This window comes from Loxodonta africana, chromosome 2 (assembly GCF_030014295.1).
Source record: "Loxodonta africana isolate mLoxAfr1 chromosome 2, mLoxAfr1.hap2, whole genome shotgun sequence".
NCBI lineage: Eukaryota > Metazoa > Chordata > Mammalia > Proboscidea > Elephantidae > Loxodonta > Loxodonta africana.
In genome coordinates, this window is record NC_087343.1 from 64,426,730 (window position 1) to 64,439,285 (window position 12,556).

Sequence of the window (12,556 nt, forward strand, 5' to 3'; positions counted from 1 at the left end):
ACCATGAGTCAGAGTCAACTCAATGGCAATGGGTTTAATAGGTCCTGTTAATAGAAAACCTACTGAAAAGTTGCAGCATTGTTTCAACACTTCCTAAAAGAGGACTGCTACCTTAATTTATACTTTGACACCCCCAGTTCAGAATGATGTATCACATTCCCCCTTCTACAAGTTTAGTTACCATCCCTTCATATCGCAGGATGAAGTGAACATCAGAAACTCTTCAATCTGAAGAAATATGTGAAATTAGAAAGAGCATATATATCTCAAGTTTACTAACAGTAACTCCTATCTGACAGCAACTCAGAATTCACAAGGAATCCTTTTATATGTCATGTTACCTGTTCACAAATAATTGTCTTTTAACTGACAAACTCTCCATTAGCTCAAGATATTGGTCTTTGGAGCCAACCAGAAGTGAACTCAAATCTTGGCTTTGCTGCTTATTAGCCGTGTGACCGGGAGCAACTCACTGCTCTCTCAGCCTTAATTTCCTCATCAATAAATGGGCATAATACCCAAGTGGTTGTCGTAGTACAAATAAAATAATGCACATTCACAATTAAATATGTTCTTAGTCATCATTATAATTATCATCAAACACCAAAGAGTAGGCTTGTTTTTGGCCATGATTTATTCCTGTGTCAAACAAGAACCCTACAAAATTTATTTTCGAACTTAACCTTAGCATATGGTTCCTCAAAACATTGCTGTTGCACATTTTTCTCACACCTCTCCAACTTGATGGTATCATTCTAAATTCTAATGCTGATATTCCCCAAGCTTGTCATTTTTCCGAATACATTCGCTGTCAAAGAAAGGTACCCACAATTTCAGTATTGCATCTGGAGTCTCAGAATTTCATTTTAGTGGATAAAAATCGGGACAATCCTTCTAGGCACTCTTACCAAGACTAATTTACAAGACATTGCTGGGTGGTGCAAATGCTTAATGTGCTCAGCTGCTAACTGAAAGGTTAAGAGGTTCAAGTCCACCCCAAGACACCTTGGAAGAAAGGCCTGCCGATCTGCTTCCAAAAATCAGTCACTGAAAACCCTATGGAGTACAGTTCTACTCTGACACACATGAACAGGAGTCAACTTGATGGCAACTGGTTTTTAAACTTGCACAGAAGTCTCCAGAAAGCTAACACCTCCAGACTGTGCTATCATCCTAGTAGCCCAATGTAGTATACCAAACTGTCGACAGAACTCAGTGTACATGTACAACTCCAAAATCACATAATCGTCACACCCCAAGGATGAGATTTCAAACATTACCATCAACCTGCCCATTTCTTTGCTAGTTTAAATACTTTGAACATAGCCTCATCACAGATTTGAAAGCATCTTAAAAGGAAAAGTTTAAGAAATAATAATAAAATACTTATTAAAGATTAAGGGCTAGAAAAAAATCAGAATCTACATCATTACATAAATGCTTAATTTGTAGTTCTATTTAAGATATGAAATCAACAGTTCTAGGCACAAATATGCCCTCCCCCTAAAAAAAATTGTATCAAGTCAATTCTGACTCATAGTGACTCTACAGGACAGTATAGAGTTTCCAAGGAGTGCCTGGAGGATTCGAACTACTAACCTTTTGGTTAGCAGCCACAGTACTTAACCACTATACCACCAGGGGTACCTAGAAATGTGCTCACAATTTAAATCTCATGAATGTTTCAGAATACAGCTATGTTTATTGAATGCTGCTGTGTGAAAAACTTTCTAGTCAACACACTGGAAGGCACAAAGGAAATAGAACTGGTTTTCCCCTCAAGGAGATAATAGTGCACACATGCACGACCAAGAGGATTTAGAAAACGGCGTATTTTGAATACGTGAGCTGACACATAGTAGAGGAGACAGAAAGTGAAGGAGGATGATGAAGAGGCAGCTGTCTGCATAAGAAGAAAAACACACACTGGCAGGGAGAGAAGAGGGGCTTTCTTCTGGAGGAAAATACATTTGCAAACGTACTGAGGTGAAAACAAGAAAGGTGATTTAAAAAATGTTTAACGAGATTGAAGAGCCTTTAAGATTCACTCAGAAAAGAGGTCCAAGGAGAATTTGGATTTAATCCTACAAGTGATAAGGAGGCATTATAGAGTCTTGAGAAGAAAAACAGCAAGATAAAAACAGTGTTAGAGGAAGACTGTTCTATTCTCAAATCATTGTCACTTGTTATTAACAATCCCTCATAAAACCTTTTCTCTGGAGGCGAAAGAGCTCTTGTTTTCATTGCTATAGGACAATTTTGGGCACTAACAATACTTGAACTATTTCTGAATGTTCCATGTAAGACAAAAAGAAAAAAAAAAGTATTAAAAAATACAATCTGCAGGCTTTGATGTCGTTTTTAGCTTCTGTCTTGTCTTAAATGAAGTCCTTAGCTTGTGATGTGTCTGAGCCATTTAGCATTTAGTTCCCTGATAAAATGACAAGGGACTGAAATAGACTGCAGAGATCTTACATTAACTTTTGTCACGCCCAGTGGTTTGGGAGAGTGAAGCCATGTTAAAGAGAGCCTTGCTGCCAGCAGATGCTGACAGAATTCAGCAGCTCCTCAGACAAAATGGACGTTTCTCTGTCAGTATAGGCCCCTTACCTCTGTGGAGTGTCTCAAGAAATCCCAGCTGCGGAGGGATGTGGGTTGCCAAGTACAGACACAATCTGTCCCTTCTCCTAAAATGAGATTGATTCTCATTATTCTTAAGGAGTCACACACAAGCTGTTGGCAATTTGCTCAAGTGAAGAGGAAACCATATTCAGTAGTTGCAACACTTCAGATCTCAGAAAGCAGCACAAACCGACTGTGCCCACAGCCCCAACTTGCCAGCAGTTTCTGGACTCATCTAATAATAGTTGAGACAAGGGGAAGAATGAAGACTGTCACACACTCTTCGTGTGGCAGGCCTCGCTGTTGCAATGCTGAACTAACGGAAAGAGGGGACCGTTTAGTAACTCAGCTCTCTCCTCATTGTTGCCTTACAGAAGGGTCCACAAAACAGCCTGCTCCAGCTGCCGCTGCTCATAGCAGCAGCACGTTGCTTCACACACTCTCCCTGGGCTTCAGCTGCAGCAGTGTTGTGTGAATATGCTTGCAGGAAAGAGCATACTTGACGGAATGCAGCATCCACGCAATTTAATAAGAAAAATAAACAACAGAACATGAGTAGACAAAGCACAAAGAATAAAAATAATAAACAAACATATGTATCAAAAAATACTCTGAAAAATTAAACAAAAATAAATCAATATTTAAAAATTAAAATATTTGTTGCAGTGAATTTGGAATGCTCATACATTGTTAGGACACCATGGTAGTGTAGTGGTTAAGTGCTATGGCTACTAACCGAAAGGTCAGCAGTTCAAATCCACCATGTCCTCTTTGGAAACTCTATGGGGCAGTTCTACTCTGTCCTATAGGGTCACTATGAGTTGGAATTGACCCAAGGGCAACCTGTTTGGTTTTTTATACATTGTTAAAAATAGCAAATGTTAGTACCAACGTTTGAGAAACAGTTTATTATATGGTACATGATGCTTTGAAAATATTCAAAAGGAATAAAGAAAAAATATTCACGTCCAAAGATGTTTATTCTAGTCCTTTCATATAACAAAAAAAAATTTTTTTAATACAGAAAAAGCATAGTAAGAAACATAATCAAAAAATGAATGCTTAAGAAAGCCATGGTGCATTTAATGAATGATTTAGGAACAATTAAAAACGCTGTTTGTAAAAACTATGTCATCCGAGGCTTCTATGATTTTTTTTTTTTTAAATCTTACTAGGAAATATTTATTACCTACAAAATAGTGTACATAATGATTATAAATACTTTATATAGCTTCAAATGAAAAAATCAAGACACGAAATTGTATACACAATAAGATTACAAGTCTACACAAAAATTGTCTGCAGAAAATATGTCCAGAGGGAAATAACCCGAAGTCTAAACAGTGGTTATTCTTCTGTAGTGACTAAAAGGCAATTCTTTTTCTATTTTTCTCTACTTTCAAAACTTAATTTAACTTCTGCTAAATACTGTTTAGTGTCTCTACCTTTAGATACTCATTTGGAAAAATGCTCAGAACCACCATATTTATCAATTCATTTTTTCAGCCAATATTTATTGAGGTCCAGGATCAAAACACAAAACACTGGGTATTAGAGGAGAGATAAGTGCCCAGGAGATATATTTCATGCTCTCCAGAAAGCTTATAAGAAATACAATGGAGTAATGCAATGGCAAAGTAGAAAAATAAACATCATAAATTTAATAATTTGAATTCATAAATGCACAGTGGCACCTTAGAAGGTGAAAGATGAAGTAAATTCCATGGGTTTCACCCCTTCTTTACATATCGCTAATCTGGATGGACTGCCCCAGTTGACATTTCCATGTTCTCAGGCACAGTACATGCATAACAGACTCAAGGGCTGGGGAAATTTTTCTAGACCAAGGGAAGAAGCCAGTAAGAACTGCCTGCAAAGCTGTACTCTGCCCTTTCCCAATCTACCTGTAGTTATCTATAAGTAATTTAAATCATATACATTATCTTTGTAACCATAGGAAAGTCTCATAAATTCCTGATCTTAGATATCATTTTAACTACAAAGTCCACCCATTTAAAAAATCCACTCTATAATAACACTTTCCATGAGAGCAAGCTCAAAAATTTTCAAGGCAGTAACTTCCATTTATGGACAGTTTGGCTCAATTCAAAACATTTATTAAGTACCTTCTAGGTGTCAAGTGCTGGACTTGACCCTGTGTAACCAAGATGAATAAGAAAGGGCACTGCCCTCTAAGAGCTCACAATGCAAAAGAGAGACTGGGGAATTAATAAACTATTATTCACAGTTGGAAGCTCTTTTAGTTAGCTAGAGCTGCTGTAACAGGAATACCACCAGTGAATGGTTTTAACAAACAGAAATTTATTCTCTCACAGTTTAGGAGGCTAAAAGTCTGAATTCAGTGTGCCAGCTCTAGGGGAAGGCTCTCTCTCTCTGTTGGCTCCAGGGGAAGGTCCTTATCTCTTTAAACAACTGTGGGCTTGTCATCTCTTGAAGATCTTCTTGTGTCTTGGCATCAATCTTTCCCTGAGTCTAGGAAGTTCTCGGCAAAAGAACCCCAAGTCCAAAGGATGTGCTCTGCTCCCAGCTCTTCTTTCTTAACAGTACTGAGGAAATTCCTCTCTGGTTGCTTCTCTTTCCTTTTATCTCTTGTAAGACATAGGTGATGCAGGCCACACCCCATGGCAAGTCGCCTTACATCAGATCAGAGCTGTTACCTGAATAAGTGTGTTGTATCCCACCCTAACCCCCTTAAAATTGATTGGCTGATCACATCAGATCACATCATGGGGAATGAATACATCATTAGGTAACTGCCAAACCACTGAAAATCATGGCCCAGCCAAGTCGACACATATTTTAGGGGGGGCACAATTCAATTCATGACAGAAGCCCTGAGTGCTCTCCTGGCAGTTTGATTATGTTTCTGGAGTGGCCACTAAGGAGAGGGTGGCTACTGCTTTTCAGATGTTGCTGGTCATTGATGGTTTTAAGATTGGATGGCAATAAAGTAGCATTTTAAAAAAAAAAGCCATAGTTTGAGTATCTTTGAAGATTTACAATGTACATTTTTTTTTAAAGGCTCAAGTCCTTAGGTAGATAAATATGTTTAGCTTAATCTTGTGTCCCACTGCCCATCTATAGGTAGTCCCCAACTTACAAAGTATTCAAGTTACAATGAACCTCTTACAATCATCAGTTTTTTGTTGTTTTTTATATCTTATCATTAGTAATATGTGCTACATACAATGTTTACTACTATCATTCTCAGATGTTCACTCATAGATGTTTATATAAATGTTTCCAACACTCAAAGACAAATATTGGATTTATAAAGGTACAGATAATAAAAGGCCATAATAACGAAAACCAAAAAAAAGAGAGGTATTCTTCTTACATCAGAACCGACTTACAATGGAGTCTTTGGAATGCAACCCTTCGAAAGTCAGAGACTAACTGTATTTAAACATGAGACCATTTTTCATGTTTATCTATTAAGACCTCAAGGAAAACCCACTGGGAATATCTGCTTGTTTCTGGCTCCCACACCTAATGGTGATAAACTGAGATTCAGAAACACTTAGTAAATTACCCACCTAATGCAATACTGGTGCCTTATGGCAGAAACAGAGTTGGAACCCAGGAGCCTGAGTCATTCCAGTACAAAGCCTATTTCCTAGAGGTCACAGGGAGCCCCCAAGTGGTGCAAATGGTTAGCACACTCAGCTGCAATCGAAATGCTGGAGGTTCAGGTGCACTCAGAGGCACGTCAGAAGAAAGGCCTGGTGATCTCCTTCCGAAAAATCAGCCATTGAAAACCCTGTGGAGCCTGTTTCTATTCTGACACACACAGGGTCGCCATGAATTAGAATCATTTCGTCAGCAACTGGTATGGTATAGGTCACAGACATCATTGTTTTTGTTGTTGAGTACTGTCCAGTCAATTCCGAGCCATAGCAACCCTATAGCACAGAGTAGAACTGCCCCATAGGGTTTTCTGGGCTGAAATATTTACAAGAGCAGATCGCCAGGTCTTTTCTTCTGCAGAGCAGCTGATAGGTTTCAAGCACTGACCTTCTAGTTAGCAGGCTCCTACAGACATCATAGTTATATTTTTAAACAAAAATTCCATATTTTGGATATTGACTGGCAGAACACCAGCATGATTTTAGCACAGAGCAGGGGAAGACCAGCAATGCACAGAGTTGGCCCAAAATGTAAAAGTCTAAACTGAATATGAGTCAACAACACAACAGAAATTTAAAATAGAAAAACCTGCATTCTCAATCTGGAGAAGACTTAAACTGTCACAGAACGAAAGGATTGACTAGTTGCTCTCTAGGGTAACTGTTTTTTCTAAATACCTATCAGTCTGTTCAAGTGCCAAACACACAACTTTATATGGATGCAGCCTTGTTTATGTAAAGCTGATTATCCCTGTGGAGGGAACAAAGAAAAAGCAATAGACAGTAACAACCCCTTCTCTAAAAACCATCTAACTTCACAATGAGTTCCTGAGGGACTGTGTGTCCTCTACCCTAGAAGTTTCATTAAAAAACAGGATAGATTATTATCCACTGGGAAAGGGATAAGAACAGTCCTGCCTAAAGGAAAAGAGATGGACATGATACATTTTCAAAGTTATTGCCAACCTTTCGAGACAGCCTGTGAGTCAGAGGCTGACCATCCTGTCTGCCTGTGATCCAGCGATTCTGCCTCACATTCCATTTCTTTGCCTCACTTTTTGATTGTTTTACGGTTTATTGGTGTCTCTGTTTACCCTATGGGGAGACATGAAAAATGAAAGAAGACTGGAAACAAACTATTACACTGGATTCCTTGCTAAAGAAAAAAAAACATTTTTTTTTTTTTTAAATATAGGATACAAAGGAAAAGGTAAAAAATTAGGGATTATATGTGCATTTCTGTTTCCCATTTTTGATCAAATAAAAGCAACCCTGAGCGTTGCATGGTGATCACTGACCAAACTACATTTGAGAGGAGTTTCTCCAAATGTAGGTTTTTCAGAATCTTTTTTTTTTTTTTCTGCTCCAAAGCAGATCGCAGGCAGGTTTGAACTGACTCCCTTCCCCCCATAGATTTTCCTCTGCCTCTCTTTTCATAATCTACTGCCAAAAAGAAATAATTCTGAGAAGGCATGAGAGGAATTTCAACACGTAATTAAACTGACTAACATTCCATTCAATTTAAATAAAAACAACCAGAATGCTCAAATCCCTCTCATTCAAAATAAGGATATGTACACTTTTGGCTTATCCCAATTAATTAGCACTGATGATCTCTAGATTAATTCTGCTCACCATGAAATAAGGGGTAGGCTGAGTTTAACTCTTGCAACTTAAGGATAATGCCCGAGGTTTAAAGATTTAATGATTTTTTTTTTAAATCAATTTGCAACAACTGTGCTTAAATCCTCCAATAAGCACTACCTACACAAAAGCCTCTTAAACTAAGTACATGATAAAAAAGAAGAAATTGACAACTTCCTGGGCCCCATGTGTACATTAAACAGATTTAAAAAACAGAAGACCAGTGTTTCTGCAGTTTGTTCTTCCTTTGAATTCATCCCCAACCCTGTAGCCTACATCTCACATTCACCAAAAGAAATAAAGTTGACCCTGTGCTCTCTTGGCAATAATCACACCCCATAACTAGGCGATTGACAGAACTGTAGCTTAGTATCTATAATTCTATCAGACAGAATTTCCCCCAGTTTTCTCTAGTCTCCTTAACAATCTCCCACCTCAGTGTAAGAAAGAAAGAGAAAAAAATAATAAACAGGCTAAAGTCCATCTAATCTACCAGTGCTTCCCACAAAGCTTATTCTCGCTTGGATTCAGCAGTAACGCCGATCAAATTATGGTCCTGAAATATGATATATGAAATAACACAATTGCAGACTGGCTAGCCAACTGCACCTGACTTGGTCCTGTCCCTCAACCACTGGAAAGGATACCTGGTCTGACAACTAATTAAAATTATTTGTAAGTTGGCTAAAAGACTTAGCACAATAACAGAGTAAACGGGACAGTGCAGCATAGGGGTTAAGAGGGAGCCTTTAGAGTCAGACAAATACAAGTTTAAATCCTGACATTGAAGCTCACTTGCTCTGTGACCTCTATAACCAAGTTGCCATCTGAGCCTCAGTTTCTTCCTATAAAGTAGGGATCATGGTAGTTCCTTACCGTGCTTATTAAACTCTAACTCTTATTACCATTATTTCTTAACAGAAATTTCCAGAAGCACAGAAAGCCTACCTTTAATTCATATTCAGTACCCTACAGGCAGAGGAGGGCTCTTCCGCCCTGTGATTTAACCTTGAAATATGATAACTTAACAGAAGTAAGCAATAAGACTAAGATTATCTCCAGTTTTTGATGGAGTACAGTTAAAGTCACATTATGAAAACAGAATTCACCTTGTAAAATGCATTGACATTGTACTTTCACTTTTTCAACAATATTTTCTGGCTTTTGTCAACTAAACCTTAGAGAGGTCCCTCCCACATGATAGGGTTGGGGGTGGCACTAACTGTGGTAATGAGAGGGGCCAGGATGGAGGTAAAAACTCTCATCTCATTCTTAAATATAACCTGGGGAGAATAGAAAGTGGAGAAAAATATGGTTGGAATTAAAGGAAGATGCACCTTGACTTTCTAATTTTTCTGTGCTATTTTTTTTATGGGATAATCATTTGTTATTTGTGCAAGAAGGAGAGGCAGTTTGGACAGGAGTAGAGAAAGCAGAGGAGAAGGTACGGAAGTAGAGCAGCTGAGGAGAAATCATGACAAATTATAAACAAAACTAAGGCTTTGTGATTGACAGCTTATCTTGGGACTTCCCCAGGGAGCCAATTAGTGCTGGTTGCTGAGGTGGGTTTGGTCATAAAAATCTCTGCACTAACACCCACCTGTGCTACTCCTACCCCCCTGAAGTGGCAAAGCTTCTGTTAATGAGGTTTAGGACCAATCATCCCATAGAGGAAGACCTGCCAAGGACTCTAAAACAGATGTTGTAGGATCACCAGCAGAGAACTCCCTTAAATTCTACTGCATTCCTGAATCACCTTATTGGAAACCAAGACAAATTTTGAAATAGTGTTGGGGATTATTCATCCTGTTTTTCTTTTCCATTACTCCCTGTCACCAGAGGCAACAGTGACCACGCATCCCACAGTTAGGCCTAATCCATTGCCCCTCCAACTGTTGGGCCCGATGGCTTTCATAAGTAGGAGAAGTGATGTTGCAAGGAACAGATTATAAATCCAGACAAAGAACAAGTGACAACAACAAGTAGTATCTATAGAGTCCTTGTCTCTAATAGCAGTGGGAGAGACAGTTAATCGAGCTCTACAAAAGAGTTTAAGCAGAGTTTCACAACATCTGAGAAGCTGCCTGGGCAAATTACTCTTGTGATAAAATTCTTCACAGTGTTTCCACTGCTTCAATATATATGGGTCAGTATGCCTTGTGAATCCATTTAGTGTAATCTCAGACAAAATGACACCAGGTTTGTTATCTTGTCTCCTTATGAACAACACTCACCTTTGTTGAGGCCTAGCAACCTGGTTCCTACGACTAAAAAAAACCAAGCATCAGATATTATGGAAACCTATTGTAAGTGTATGGAAATTCTGGTGGTGTAGTAGTTAAGTGCTATGGCTACTAACCAAAAGACTGCTAGTTTGAATCCACCAGGCTCTCCTTGGAAATTCTGTGGGGCAGTGCTACTTTGTCCTCTAGGAATCGACTTGACGGCAATGGGTTTGTTTTTTTGTTTGTTTGTTTTTGGTATTATAAGCGTATAAGACACTCTGGAAAGAAAAGAAAAATGTCTCAAAATTCTTGATGTTGAGAGACAAAAACGAACAAAAGTAACTCAGTGAGTGATACTACATGCAGGGGAAAAAAAACCTGAAAAGCCTTAGGGAGTTCTGAAAAGGAAACAAAGAGATGAATGAAGGAAAGTACCACCCACCCTCACCCCTGTGACCCCAGAGGAAGTCAAATGAGAGCTTAGTTTTTAGTTTTTAAAATATTGGGACTTAGATTGGAGGAATAGAGAGGTGAGTAAATGTTCTGAAGCAGGAATTCACAAAATGTGAAGCCATAAAATCAAAGATCCACTGATCTAAAGATGCTCAAATTTCCCCCAAGCTCAAATCTTCAGAAAACCAGTCAAAGGGGAAAAAGAGATAGAGTGCCTTGAATTTTGTTAAGGGCAAATTCTCTCTGAAATTATTTTGTCTTCATGGTTGAAATAAGTGACTGTTGAATGCTTTGGCCTTAGTACAAACAGAATAGGATGGCTCCTTGACCTACTGAGAACTAAAGAAACCGCAAAATCACTGGAATGAAATCTTCACCCTCTCCCTATTGCAGGAAGCAGCTTTTACCACGAACAAATTAAAATTGGGGGAGATAGCCCAGGTCAAATGAAATACACAGAGAGACACAGCTACTAAATTCCTTTCAAGTTTATTGGGCAAACGGACTGGGATTTCTCAGAAGGTGTGAAGTATAATTGGTTGCCATATTTGGCAATGTTTACATCAGCAAAGATACATCAATCTGACATTGAGCTGGTACTGGACAGGGGATATGGGTTATGGCTTCAGGATGATTCTTCCCGTTAGTTTCCGTAGAGAACGAGTGTGGTTGGACGAGCTCAGAGAAGTTATAGGGGAACAGTGCATTCTGCTCACCTGAACTCCATTCCAAATTATGGAATAAGAAAACTCTACAGCTGTGAAGAGAGAACACTTAGTCTAATCCCTTACTCAGAAAGGTCTAAATGGCCCTTGGTTATCATTCATTCATTCATTTAGTAAACAGATATTTACCAAATATTCATTAAAAGCCAGTTTACAGAGACATGGGTGTTAGGCAAGTAACTGGGAAGTATAGTTGATATATGCTAAGATCACAGAAAAATTGGGCACAGTGGGTTTTGATTGCCTCCTCTTCACCCCATTGATGAGGGAAAGATTCCTTCCCTAGGGTTATATTGTTGTTGTTAGGTTGTTGATAGGTGCCATCAAGTCGTGCAAACAGAATGAAACACTGCCTGGTCTTGTGCTATCCTCACAATCATAGCTATGTTTGAGCCCATCGTTATAGCCATTGTATCAATCCGTCTTGTTAAGAGTCTTCCTCTTTTTTGTTGACCCTCCACTTTACCAAGGATAATGTCATTCTCCAGGGACTGGTCCCTTCTGATAACATGTCCAAAGTATGTGAGATAAACTCCCGTCATTCTCACTTCTAAGCAGCGTTTTTGGCTGTACTTCTTCCAAGATAGATTTGTTTTTCTGGCAGTTTGTGGTATATTCAATTTTCTTCACCAACACCATAATTCAAAGACATCAGTTCTTCTTCAGTCTTCCTTATTCATTGTCCAGCTTCCCCATGCATATGAGCAAATTGAAAATACCACAGCTTAGGTCAGGCGTACCTTAGTCCTCAAAGTGACATCTTCACTTTTCAACACTTTAAAGAGGTCTTTGCAGCAGATTTGCCTAATGCAATACGTCATTTGATTTCTTGACTTCTGCTTCCATGGGTGTTGATTGTGGATCCAAGTAAAATGAAATCCTTGACAACTTCCATCTTTTCTCCATTTATCATGATATTGCTTATTGGTCCAGTTGTGAGGATATTTGTTCTCCTGATATTGAGGTGTAATCCATACTGAAGGCTGTGGTCTTTGACCTTCATCGGTAAGTGCTTCAAGTTCTCTTCACTTTCAACAAGCTAGGTTGTGCATCTGCATAACACAGGTTGTTAATGAATCTTCCTCCGATCCTGATGCCACGTTCATCTTCATATAGTCCAGCTTGTCAGATTATTTGCTCAGCATACAGATTGAATAAGTATGGTGAAAGGATACAAACCTGACACATACCTTTTCTGACTTTAAACCACACAGTATCCCCTTGTTCTATCTGAGGACTG

At 38.8% G+C, this 12,556-nt stretch overlaps 1 protein-coding gene across 1 annotated transcript in view; it reads right to left on the reverse strand.

Moving 5' to 3' along the window:
* PDE4D (phosphodiesterase 4D) overlaps nucleotides 1–2,821 on the reverse strand; it is a 1,416,439-nt gene extending 1,413,618 nt beyond the window's left edge. Inside the window, exon 1 of the mRNA XM_023545478.2 lies at nucleotides 2,611–2,821. The gene's annotated coding sequence lies outside the window, so the exon portion shown is untranslated. The remainder of the gene's footprint in view (nucleotides 1–2,610) is intronic.
* Nucleotides 2,822–12,556: the final 9,735 nt, after the last annotated feature.